Source organism: Idiotropiscis lumnitzeri, unplaced genomic scaffold (genome assembly GCF_059441095.1).
Source record: "Idiotropiscis lumnitzeri isolate Australia: NSW breed Sydney's pygmy pipehorse unplaced genomic scaffold, RoL_Ilum_1.0 HiC_scaffold_340, whole genome shotgun sequence".
Classification (NCBI taxonomy): domain Eukaryota; kingdom Metazoa; phylum Chordata; class Actinopteri; order Syngnathiformes; family Syngnathidae; genus Idiotropiscis; species Idiotropiscis lumnitzeri.
In genome coordinates, this window is record NW_028283878.1 from 10001 (window position 1) to 22500 (window position 12500).

General features: G+C 58.3%; 1 non-coding gene across 1 annotated transcript in view; it reads right to left on the reverse strand.

The window, feature by feature from the left end:
- LOC148314291 (18S ribosomal RNA) overlaps window positions 1–398 on the reverse strand; it is a 1933-nt gene extending 1535 nt beyond the window's left edge. The window contains exon 1 of the ribosomal RNA XR_015841845.1: window positions 1–398. This exon is cut by the window's left edge and continues 1535 nt beyond it. This is a non-coding gene — a ribosomal RNA (18S ribosomal RNA).
- Between the last annotated feature and the right edge of the window lie 12102 nt (window positions 399–12500).

Consider the following 12500-nt stretch of genomic DNA (forward strand, 5'->3'; position numbering starts at 1 on the left):
CAGACATTCGAATGAGACGTCGCCGCCGCGGGGGGGCCGGCGATCGGCTCGGGCGTTATCTAGAGTCACCAAAGGGGGGGCCGGGCCGGCGGCACCGCGGAGACCGACAGCCCGCCGGCTGTGAAAGCCGGCGGGCCCGCTGCACCGCGGCAAACCGAACCCGCGTGGGTTTTGGGTCTGATAAATGCGCGCGTCCCCGCGGAGACGGGTCGGCGCTCGTTTGCATGTATTAGCTCTAGAATTGCCACAGTTATCCAAGTAACGGTGGAGCGATCAAAGGAACCATAACTGATTTAATGAGCCATTCGCAGTTTCACTGTATCGGAACCGTGTGTACTTAGACTTGCATGGCTTAATCTTTGAGACAAGCATATGCTACTGGCAGGATCAACCAGGTAGCCCTCGCGTCCGGCGGTCTGTGTTTCTTGCATTGGAACCGGAGCTGAGCGGGGAGCCGGGCGCGGGGACCGGGCGGCGCCCGCGGGAGACGGCCTCCCGCGGGGTTACCCCCGGCGGCACCCCAGCCTCCCTCGTTTCTTTCATATTTATTTCGGACGTGGGCTACCGAAATTTCCGTTACGATTCAGCCCCCGTGCGCGGTGAGGAAGTCGGCTGGGCCTCGGTATGTACTCGGTCCGTAGAGGCCGCGTTACCGCGTGGCGGTCAGTCGCGGGAGGGAGCCGGAGCCGCCCGCACGCCCGCGACCGCAACACGCACTCGGAGGCGGCGTCTTCTGACAGACGCCGGTAGGGTTTGAGAAACATGCTTTTTCGGAAAGGACCGCTCGGCTGATGCGGGCCTGGGCTCCCGCGCCCCTCTCGTGGCGGGGCGGCGCGGGGTACCCGCGAGCGCGGCGGAACTCCCGTGTAGGACATCTCTGGGCCCGTGTGGCCAACGGGCACGCGACAGGGTCGTCTCGGTCTCGCGACGAAAGCGGTTTCGCGCTGGTTGGTGCGCTAGAGGTCGATCCGCAGGCCGAAGGAACCGTCCACCCGAACACCCCGGCGCGAGGCCGGGGCCGGCAGGGGCCCTCCGATGGCGGGTCATGCTTGCCAATCGGTCAGTGGTTGGTGTGGTGCAGTATATGTCAGGGTGTGGGTGCGAGATGGGCCGGGAGGACCGCTCCTCCAGCGTCGGACCCGAGTCATAGGAAGTGCCGTTTTGTCACAACCCCAGGGGTGGGGGGGTAACGGTAGGGAAGTGCCGGCCAACGCGCAGAGGTCGACCCGCAGGCCGAAGGAACCGTCCACCCGAACACCCCGGCGCGAGGCCGGGGCCGGCAGGGGCCCTCCGATGGCGGGTCATGATTGCCAATCGGTCAGTGGTTATGTGTGCTGCGGTGATGCGGTGCCGGCCAACGCTCAGAGGTCGACCCGCAGGCCGAAGGAACCGTCCACCCGAACACCCCGGCGCGAGGCCGGGGCCGGCAGGGGCCCTCCGATGGCGGGTCATGATTGCCAATCGGTCAGTGGTTATGTGTGTGCTGCGGTGCCGGCCAACGCTCAGAGGTCGACCCGCAGGCCGAAGGAACCGTCCACCCGAACACCCCGGCGCGAGGCCGGGGCCGGCAGGGGCCCTCCGATGGCGGGTCATGATTGCCAATCGGTCAGTGGTTGTGTGTGCTGCGGTGCCGGCCAACGCTCAGAGGTCGACCCGCAGGCCGAAGGAACCGTCCACCCGAACACCCCGGCGCGAGGCCGGGGCCGGCAGGGGCCCTCCGATGGCGGGTCATGATTGCCAATCGGTCAGTGGTTGTGTGTGTTGCGGTGGGGCCGGGAGGACCGCTCCTCCTGCGTCGGACCCGGGTCATGGGAAGTGCCGTGTGGCGGTGGTGGGGCCGGGAGGACCGCTCCTCCTGCGTCGGACCCGAGTCATGGGAAGTGCCGTGTGGCGGGGCCGGGAGGACCGCTCCTCCTGCGTCGGACCCGAGTCATAGGAAGTGCCGTGTGGCGGGGCCGGGAGGACCGCTCCTCCTGCGTCGGACCCGAGTCATAGGAAGTGCCGTGTGGCGGGGCCGGGAGGACCGCTCCTCCTGCGTCGGACCCGAGTCATAGGAAGTGCCGTGTGGCGGGGCCGGGAGGACCGCTCCTCCTGCGTCGGACCCGAGTCATAGGAAGTGCCGTGTTGCGCTGGTGGGGCCGTGCCCGCCAACAGCCTTCAGTGGTCGGATACCACGTTTGCAAGCTCCCCGCTGGAATGGGGACTTAGAAGAAATGAGGGGAAAATTCCCCCGGAGCTCCGTGCCTGAGGGCGGGCTGTGAGCCGCGCCGCGTCCGCCAACAGCCTTCCATGGTCGGACACCATTGTTCGCAAGTTGCCCGCTGGAATGGGCACATAGAAGAAATTTCGAGGATAACATCCACCAGAGCGCCAGGGCGGCCGTTATTGCAGTATGCGTCCGCCTGGCAGCTCTCTTCCGCGGGAACCATTGGGCAATTTCTTTCACGGAGGTGGACATAGAAGAATTTTTGTTTCTAAAAACGTGGTTCCTAAAAATGTGCCCCAGGTGTTTTGGAAAACCCGGGTAAACCTGGGAAGTAGGCAAATGACCCTCTGACTAGGGGTAAAAACGTTTGCCTACTGCAGCGCCCCTAATGCAATTCGGCGGAACTGCAACGCCCCTGGTCGCCTAAACGCTACCCCTGGTCGCCTAAACCTCACCCCTGGTCGCCTAAACCTCACCCCTGGTCGCCTAAAAGTCACCCCTGGTCGCCTAAATTGTCAACCCCTGGTCACCTAAATTGTCAACCCCTGGTCGCCTAAAGGGGACTTAGAAGAAATGAGGGGGCAAATTCCCCCGGAGCTCCGTGCCTGAGGGCGGGCTGTGAGCCGCGCCGCGTCCGCCAACAGCCTTCAGTGGTCGGATACAATGTATGAAAGTTCCCCGCTGGAAAGGGGACTTAGAAGAAATGAGGCAAATTTCCCCGGAGCTCCGTGCCTGAGGGCGGGCTGTGAGCCGCGCCGCGCCCGCCAACAGCCTTCAGTGGTCGGATACAATGTTTGAAAGTTCCCCGCTGGAAAGGGGACTTAGAAGAAATGAGGCAAATTTCCCCGGAGCTCCGTGCCTGAGGGCGGGCTGTGAGCCGCGCCGCGCCCGCCAACAGCCTTCAGTGGTCGGATACAATGTTTGAAAGGTCCCCGCTGGAAAGGGGACTTAGAAGAAATGAGCCAAATTTCCCCGGAGCTCCGTGCCTGAGGGCGGGCTGTGAGCCGCGCCGCGTCCGCCAACAGCCTTCAGTGGTCGGATACAATGTTTCAAAGTTCCCCGCTGGAAAGGGGACTTAGAAGAAATTTGTAAAAATTCACACCGGAGCTCCGTGCCTGAGGGCCGGCTATGAGCCGCGCCGTGCCCGCCAACAGCCTTCCACGGTCGGATACAATGTTTCAAAGTTCCCCGCTGGAAAGGGGACTTAGAAGGAATTTGTCAAATTCACCCGGAGCTCCGTGCCTGAGGGCCGGCTATGAGCCGCGCCGTGCCCGCCAACAGCCTTCCACGGTCGGATACAATGTTTCAAAGTTCCCCGCTGGAAAGGGGACTTAGAAGGAATTTGTCAAATTCACCCGGAGCTCCGTGCCTGAGGGCCGGCTATGAGCCGCGCCGTGCCCGCCAACAGCCTTCCACGGTCGGATACAATGTTTGAAAGTTCCCCGCTGGAAAGGGGACTTAGAAGAAATGAGGGGGAAATTCCCCCGGAGCTCCGTGCCTGAGGGCGGGCTGTGAGCCGCGCCGCGTCCGCCAACAGCCTTCCACGGTCGGATACAATGTTTCAAAGTTCCCCGCTGGAAAGGGGACTTAGAAGAAATTTGTAAAATTCACCCGGAGCTCCGTGCCCGAGGGCCGGCTATGAGCCGCGCCGCGCCCGCCAACAGCCTTCCTTTGGTCGGATACAATGTTTCAAAGTTCCCCGCTGGAAAGGGGACTTAGAAGAAATTTGTAAAATTCACCCGGAGCTCCGTGCCCGAGGGCCGGCTATGAGCCCCGCCGTGCCCGCCAACAGCCTTCCACGGTCGGATACAATGTTTCAAAGTTCCCCGCTGGAAAGGGGACTTAGAAGAAATTTGTAAAAATTCACCCGGAGCTCCGTGCCCGAGGGCCGGCTATGAGCCCCGCCGTGCCCGCCAACAGCCTTCCACGGTCGGATACAATGTTTCAAAGTTCCCCGCTGGAAAGGGGACTTAGAAGAAATTTGTAAAAATTCACCCGGAGCTCCGTGCCCGAGGGCCGGCTATGAGCCGCGCCGCGCCCGCCAACAGCCTTCCACGGTCGGATACAATGTTTCAAAGTTCCCCGCTGGAAAGGGGACTTAGAAGAAATTTGTGAAAATTCACCCGGAGCTCCGTGCCCGAGGGCCGGCTATGAGCCGCGCCGTGCCCGCCAACAGCCTTCCACGGTCGGATACAATGTTTCAAAGTTCCCCGCTGGAAAGGGGACTTAGAAGAAATTTGTAAAAATTCATCCGGAGCTCCGTGCCCGAGGGCCGGCTATGAGCCGCGCCGTGCCCGCCAACAGCCTTCCACGGTCGGATACAATGTTTCAAAGTTCCCCGCTGGAAAGGGGACTTAGAAGAAATTTGTGAAAATTCACCCGGAGCTCCGTGCCCGAGGGCCGGCTATGAGCCGCGCCGTGCCCGCCAACAGCCTTCCACGGTCGGATACAATGTTTCAAAGTTCCCCGCTGGAAAGGGGACTTAGAAGAAATTTGTAAAAATTCACCCGGAGCTCCGTGCCCGAGGGCCGGCTATGAGCCGCGCCGTGCCCGCCAACAGCCTTCCACGGTCGGATACAATGTTTCAAAGTTCCCCGCTGGAAAGGGGACTTAGAAGAAATTTGTGAAAATTCACCCGGAGCTCCGTGCCCGAGGGCCGGCTATGAGCCGCGCCGTGCCCGCCAACAGCCTTCCACGGTCGGATACAATGTTTCAAAGTTCCCCGCTGGAAAGGGGACTTAGAAGAAATTTGTGAAAATTCACCCGGAGCTCCGTGCCTGAGGGCCGGCTATGAGCCGCGCCGCGCCCGCCAACAGCCTTCAGTGGTCGGATACAATGTTTGAAAGTTCCCCGCTGGAAAGGGGACTTAGAAGAATTGAGTAAAATTCACCCGGAGCTCCGTGCCCGAGGGCCGGCTATGAGCCGCGCCGCGCCCGCCAACAGCCTTCCTTTGGTCGGATACAATGTTTCAAAGTTCCCCGCTGGAAAGGGGACTTAGAAGAAATTTGTGAAAATTCACCCGGAGCTCCGTGCCTGAGGGCCGGCTATGAGCCGCGCCGTGCCCGCCAACAGCCTTCCACGGTCGGATACAATGTTTCAAAGTTCCCCGCTGGAAAGGGGACTTAGAAGAAATTTGTGAAAATTCACCCGGAGCTCCGTGCCCGAGGGCCGGCTATGAGCCGCGCCGTGCCCGCCAACAGCCTTCCACGGTCGGATACAATGTTTCAAAGTTCCCCGCTGGAAAGGGGACTTAGAAGAAATTTGTAAAAATTCACCCGGAGCTCCGTGCCCGAGGGCCGGCTATGAGCCGCGCCGTGCCCGCCAACAGCCTTCCACGGTCGGATACAATGTTTCAAAGTTCCCCGCTGGAAAGGGGACTTAGAAGAAATTTGTAAAATTCACCCGGAGCTCCGTGCCCGAGGGCCGGCTATGAGCCGCGCCGTGCCCGCCAACAGCCTTCCACGGTCGGATACAATGTTTCAAAGTTCCCCGCTGGAAAGGGGACTTAGAAGAAATTTGTGAAAATTCACCCGGAGCTCCGTGCCTGAGGGCCGGCTATGAGCCGCGCCGTGCCCGCCAACAGCCTTCCACGGTCGGATACAATGTTTCAAAGTTCCCCGCTGGAAAGGGGACTTAGAAGAAATTAGGCAACTTTCCCCGGAGCTCCATGCCTGAGTGCGGGCTGTTTGCCGCGCCGTGCCCGCCAACAGCCTTCAGTGGTCGGATACAATGTTTCAAAGTTCCCCGCTGGAAAGGGGACTTAGAAGAAATTATGAATATTTTTGTTTCTAAAAACGTGATCCCTGAAAATGTGCCCCAGGTGTTTTGGAAAACCCGGGTAAACCTGGGAAGTAGGCAAATGACCCTCTGACTAGGGGGGAAGAACGTTTGCCTACTGCAGCGCCCCTAATGCAATTCGGCGGAACTGCAACGCCCCTGGTCGCCTAAACGCTACCCCTGGTCGCCTAAAAGCTACCCCTGGTCGCCTAAAAGCTACCCCTGGTCGCCTAAACGCTACCCCTGGTCGCCTAAACGCTACCCCTGGTCGCCTAAACGCTACCCCTGGTCACCTAAACGCTACCCCTGGTCGCCTAAACGCTTCCCCTGGTCACCTAAACGCTACCCCTGGTCGCCTAAACGCTACCCCTGGTCGCCTAACTGACCCCTCGTGTGTGGGGATCAACGTTTGCCTACTAGGGCGTCCTCCGGCGGCCTCTCGGCAGTACTGCAGGCCCATTTTAGCCGAGCCCATTGAAATGAATGGGGGAATTTTATACGTTTTTGCCTTTTTTTTCCCCCCCTCGTTCTTTTTGTATTTATTCATTTATTTCAACTTTTACCGACTCAACCGCCCTCCGGCGTGCCCTCGGCGGTCCCGCAAGCCCAATTCGGCCGAGCCCATTGAAATGAATGGGGGAATTTTATACGTTTTTGCCTTTTTTCCCCCCCCCTCGTTCTTTTTGTATTTATTCATTTATTTCAACTTTTACCGACTCAACCGCCCTCCGGCGTGCCCTCGGCGGTCCCGCAAGCCCAATTCGGCCGAGCCCATTGAAATGAATGGGGGAATTTTATACGTTTTTGCCTTTTTTTTCCCCCCCTCGTTCTTTTTGTATTTATTCATTTATTTCAACTTTTACCGACTCAACCGCCCTCCGGCGTGCCCTCGGCGGTCCCGCAAGCCCAATTCGGCCGAGCCCATTGAAATGAATGGGGGAATTTTATACGTTTTTGCCTTTTTTTCCCCCCTCGTTCTTTTTGTATTTATTCATTTATTTCAACTTTTACCGACTCAACCGCCCTCCGGCGTGCCCTCGGCGGTCCCGCAAGCCCAATTCGGCCGAGCCCATTGAAATGAATGGGGGGATTTTATACGTTTTTGCCTTTTTTCCCCCCCTCGTTCTTTTTGTATTTATTCATTTATTTCAACTTTTACCGACTCAACCGCCCTCCGGCGTGCCCCCGGCGGTCCCGCAAGCCCAATTCGGCCGAACCCATTGAAATGAATGGGGGAATTTTATACGTTTTTGCCTTTTTTTTCCCCCCCTCGTTCTTTTTGTATTTATTCATTTATTTCAACTTTTACCGACTCAACCGCCCTCCGGCGTGCCCCCGGCGGTCCCGCAAGCCCAATTCGGCCGAACCCATTGAAATGAATGGGGGAATTTTATACGTTTTTGCCTTTTTTTTCCCCCCCTCGTTCTTTTTGTATTTATTCATTTATTTCAACTTTTACCGACTCAACCGCCCTCCGGCGTGCCCTCGGCGGTCCCGCAAGCCCAATTCGGCCGAGCCCATTGAAATGAATGGGGGGATTTTATACGTTTTTGCCTTTTTTCCCCCCCTCGTTCTTTTTGTATTTATTCATTTATTTCAACTTTTACCGACTCAACCGCCCTCCGGCGTGCCCTCGGCGGTCCCGCAAGCCCAATTCGGCCGAGCCCATTGAAATGAATGGGGGAATTTTATACGTTTTTGCCTTTTTTCCCCCCCCCCTCGTTCTTTTTGTATTTATTCATTTATTTCAACTTTTACCGACTCAACCGCCCTCCGGCGTGCCCTCGGCGGTCCCGCAAGCCCAATTCGGCCGAGCCCATTGAAATGAATGGGGGGATTTTATACGTTTTTGCCTTTTTTCCCCCCCTCGTTCTTTTTGTATTTATTCATTTATTTCAACTTTTACCGACTCAACCGCCCTCCGGCGTGCCCCCGGCGGTCCCGCAAGCCCAATTCGGCCGAACCCATTGAAATGAATGGGGGAATTTTATACGTTTTTGCCTTTTTTTTCCCCCCCTCGTTCTTTTTGTATTTATTCATTTATTTCAACTTTTACCGACTCAACCGCCCTCCGGCGTGCCCTCGGCGGTCCCGCAAGCCCAATTCGGCCGAGCCCATTGAAATGAATGGGGGGATTTTATACGTTTTTGCCTTTTTTCCCCCCCTCGTTCTTTTTGTATTTATTCATTTATTTCAACTTTTACCGACTCAACCGCCCTCCGGCGTGCCCTCGGCGGTCCCGCAAGCCCAATTCGGCCGAGCCCATTGAAATGAATGGGGGAATTTTATACGTTTTTGCCTTTTTTCCCCCCCCCCTCGTTCTTTTTGTATTTATTCATTTATTTCAACTTTTACCGACTCAACCGCCCTCCGGCGTGCCCTCGGCGGTCCCGCAAGCCCAATTCGGCCGAGCCCATTGAAATGAATGGGGGGATTTTATACGTTTTTGCCTTTTTTCCCCCCCTCGTTCTTTTTGTATTTATTCATTTATTTCAACTTTTACCGACTCAACCGCCCTCCGGCGTGCCCCCGGCGGTCCCGCAAGCCCAATTCGGCCGAACCCATTGAAATGAATGGGGGAATTTTATACGTTTTTGCCTTTTTTTTCCCCCCCTCGTTCTTTTTGTATTTATTCATTTATTTCAACTTTTACCGACTCAACCGCCCTCCGGCGTGCCCTCGGCGGTCCCGCAAGCCCAATTCGGCCGAGCCCATTGAAATGAATGGGGGGATTTTATACGTTTTTGCCTTTTTTCCCCCCCTCGTTCTTTTTGTATTTATTCATTTATTTCAACTTTTACCGACTCAACCGCCCTCCGGCGTGCCCTCGGCGGTCCCGCAAGCCCAATTCGGCCGAGCCCATTGAAATGAATGGGGGAATTTTATACGTTTTTGCCTTTTTTCCCCCCCCCCTCGTTCTTTTTGTATTTATTCATTTATTTCAACTTTTACCGACTCAACCGCCCTCCGGCGTGCCCTCGGCGGTCCCGCAAGCCCAATTCGGCCGAGCCCATTGAAATGAATGGGGGGATTTTATACGTTTTTGCCTTTTTTCCCCCCCTCGTTCTTTTTGTATTTATTCATTTATTTCAACTTTTACCGACTCAACCGCCCTCCGGCGTGCCCCCGGCGGTCCCGCAAGCCCAATTCGGCCGAACCCATTGAAATGAATGGGGGAATTTTATACGTTTTTGCCTTTTTTTTCCCCCCCTCGTTCTTTTTGTATTTATTCATTTATTTCAACTTTTACCGACTCAACCGCCCTCCGGCGTGCCCTCGGCGGTCCCGCAAGCCCAATTCGGCCGAGCCCATTGAAATGAATGGGGGGATTTTATACGTTTTTGCCTTTTTTCCCCCCCTCGTTCTTTTTGTATTTATTCATTTATTTCAACTTTTACCGACTCAACCGCCCTCCGGCGTGCCCTCGGCGGTCCCGCAAGCCCAATTCGGCCGAGCCCATTGAAATGAATGGGGGAATTTTATACGTTTTTGCCTTTTTTCCCCCCCCCCTCGTTCTTTTTGTATTTATTCATTTATTTCAACTTTTACCGACTCAACCGCCCTCCGGCGTGCCCTCGGCGGTCCCGCAAGCCCAATTCGGCCGAGCCCATTGAAATGAATGGGGGAATTTTATACGTTTTTGCCTTTTTTTCCCCCCCCTCGTCCTTTTTGTATTTATTCATTTATTTCAACTTTTACCGACTCAACCGCCCTCCGGCGTGCCCTCGGCGGTCCCGCAAGCCCAATTCGGCCGAGCCCATTGAAATGAATGGGGGAATTTTATACGTTTTTGCCTTTTTTTTTCCCCCCTCGTCCTTTTTGTATTTATTTACTTATTTCAACCTTTACCGACTTAGGGGCCGCTTTGCACCGCCTGTGCCCGGGGAAGGTGCTCCTATTCGGGCCAAGTGTGACACACGCCCGCCCTCCTCCTCCGGAGCTTCCATTAGGGTAGACTTAGGGGCCGCTTGGCACCGCCTGTGCCCGGGGAAGGTGCTCATATTCGGCTTCACTGTCAGGCAGCATGCACTCCTCCTCCGGAGCTTCCATTTGGGCAAACTTAGGGGCCGCTTGGCACCGCCCGTGCCCGGGGAAGGTGCTCCTATTCGGGCCAAGTGTGACACACGCCCGCACTCCTCCTCCGGAGCTTCCATTTGGGCAAACTTAGGGGCCGCTTGGCACCGCCTGTGCCCGGGGAAGGTGCTCATATTCGGCTTCACTGTCACACAGCATGCACTCCTCCTCCGGAGCTTCCATAAGGGCAAACTTAGGGGCCGCTTGGCACCGCCTGTGCCCGGGGAAGGTGCTCATATTCGGCTTCACTGTCACACAGCGTGCACTCCTCCTCCGGAGCTTCCATTTGGGCAAACTTAGGGGCCGCTTGGCACCGTCTGTGCCCGGGGAAGGTGCTCATATTCGGGCCAAGTGTGACACACGCCCGCACTCCTCCTCCGGAGCTTCCATGAGGGTAGACTTAGGGGCCGCTTGGCACCGCCTGTGCCCGGGGAAGGTGCTCATAGTCGGCTTCACTGTCAGGCAGCATGCACTCCTCCTCCGGAGCTTCCATTTGGGCAAACTTAGGGGCCGCTTGGCACCGTCTGTGCCCGGGGAAGGTGCTCATATTCGGGCCAAGTGTGACACACGCCCGCACTCCTCCTCCGGAGCTTCCATTTGGGCAAACTTAGGGGCCGCTTGGCACCGCCTGTGCCCGGGGAAGGTGCTCATATTCGGGCCAAGTGTGACACACGCCCGCACTCCTCCTCCGGAGCTTCCATTTGGGCAAACTTAGGGGCCGCTTGGCACCGCCTGTGCCCGGGGAAGGTGCTCATATTCGGGCCAAGTGTGACACACGCCCGCACTCCTCCTCCGGAGCTTCCATAAGGGTAGACTTAGGGGCCGCTTGGCACCGTCTGTGCCCGGGGAAGGTGCTCCTATTCGGCTTCACTGTCACACAGCATGCACTCCTCCTCCGGAGCTTCCATAAGGGCAAACTTAGGGGCCGCTTGGCACCGTCTGTGCCCGGGGAAGGTGCTCCTATTCGGCTTCACTGTCAGGCAGCATGCACTCCTCCTCCGGAGCTTCCATAAGGGTAGACTTAGGGGCCGCTTGGCACGGCCTGTGCCCGGGGAAGGTCCTCATATTCGGGCCAAGTGTGACACACGCCCGCCCTCCTCCTCCGGAGTTTCCATGAGGGTAAACTTAGGGGCCGCTTGGCACCGCCTGTGCCCGGGGAAGGTGCTCCTATTCGGGCCAAGTGTGACACACGCCCGCACTCCTCCTCCGGAGCTTCCATTTGGGCAAACTTAGGGGCCGCTTGGCACCGCCTGTGCCCGGGGAAGGTGCTCCTCTCCGGGCTAAGTGTGACACACGCCCGCACTCCTCCTCCGGAGCTTCCATAAGGGCAAACTTAGGGGCCGCTTGGCACCGCCTGTGCCCGGGGAAGGTGCTCCTCTCCGGGCTAAGTGTGACACACGCCCGCCCTCCTCCTCCGGAGCTTCCATGAGGGTAGACTTAGGGGCCGCTTGGCACCTCCCGTGCCCGGGGAAGGTGCTCCTATTCGGGCTAAGTGTGACAGACGCCGGCCTATTACCCCCGGAGCGATGGAGCTGGGGGCGCTCGCTCCCCGCCCGTGCCCGGGGAAGGTGCTCCTCTCCGGGCTAAGTGTGGCAGACGCCGGCCTATTACCCCCGGAGCGATGGAGCTGGGGGGCGCTCGCTCCCCGCCCGTGCCCGGGGAAGGTGCTCCTCTCCGGCCTAAGTGTGGCAGACGCCGGCCTATTACCCCCGGAGCGATGGAGCTGGGGGGCGCTCGCTCCCGGCCCGTGCCCGGGGAAGGTGCTCCTCTCCGGGCTAAGTGTGGCAGACGCCGGCCTATTACCCCCGGAGCGATGGAGCTGGGGGTGGGCGCTCGCTCCCTGCCTGTGCCCGGGGAAGGTGCTCCTCTCCAGCCCCAGGTCGCCTAACCCCCTTACCCCTGGTCACCTAAACCCCTTACCCCTGGTCGCCTAAACGTCTCACCCCTGGTCGCCTAAACCCCTTACCCCTGGTCACCTAAACCCCTTACCCCTGGTCGCCTAAGTGGCCCACCCCTGGTCACCTAAACGTCCCACCCCTGGTCACCTAAACGTCCCACCCCTGGTCGCCTAAACCCCTTACCCCTGGTCACCTAAACGGCCCACCCCTGGTCGCCTAAACCTGCCGCCCCTGGTCACCTAAGTGGCCCACCCCTGGTCGCCTAAGTGGCCCACCCCTGGTCGCCTAAGTGGCCCACCCCTGGTCGCCTAAGTGGCCCACCCCTGGTCGCCTAAGTGGCCCACCCCTGGTCACCTAAACGTCCAACCCCTGGTCGCACTTAGTGCAATTCGGCCCACCTCGCGTCCGGGAGGAGGCCATCCTCTTCGGCCTGACTTTCACGGACGCCGGCCTGTCTCCTCCGGAGCCTCCACGCGGTTGAACTTAGGGGCCACTCGGCCCACCTCGCGTCCGGGGGAAGGCCGTCCTCTTCGGCCTGACTTTCA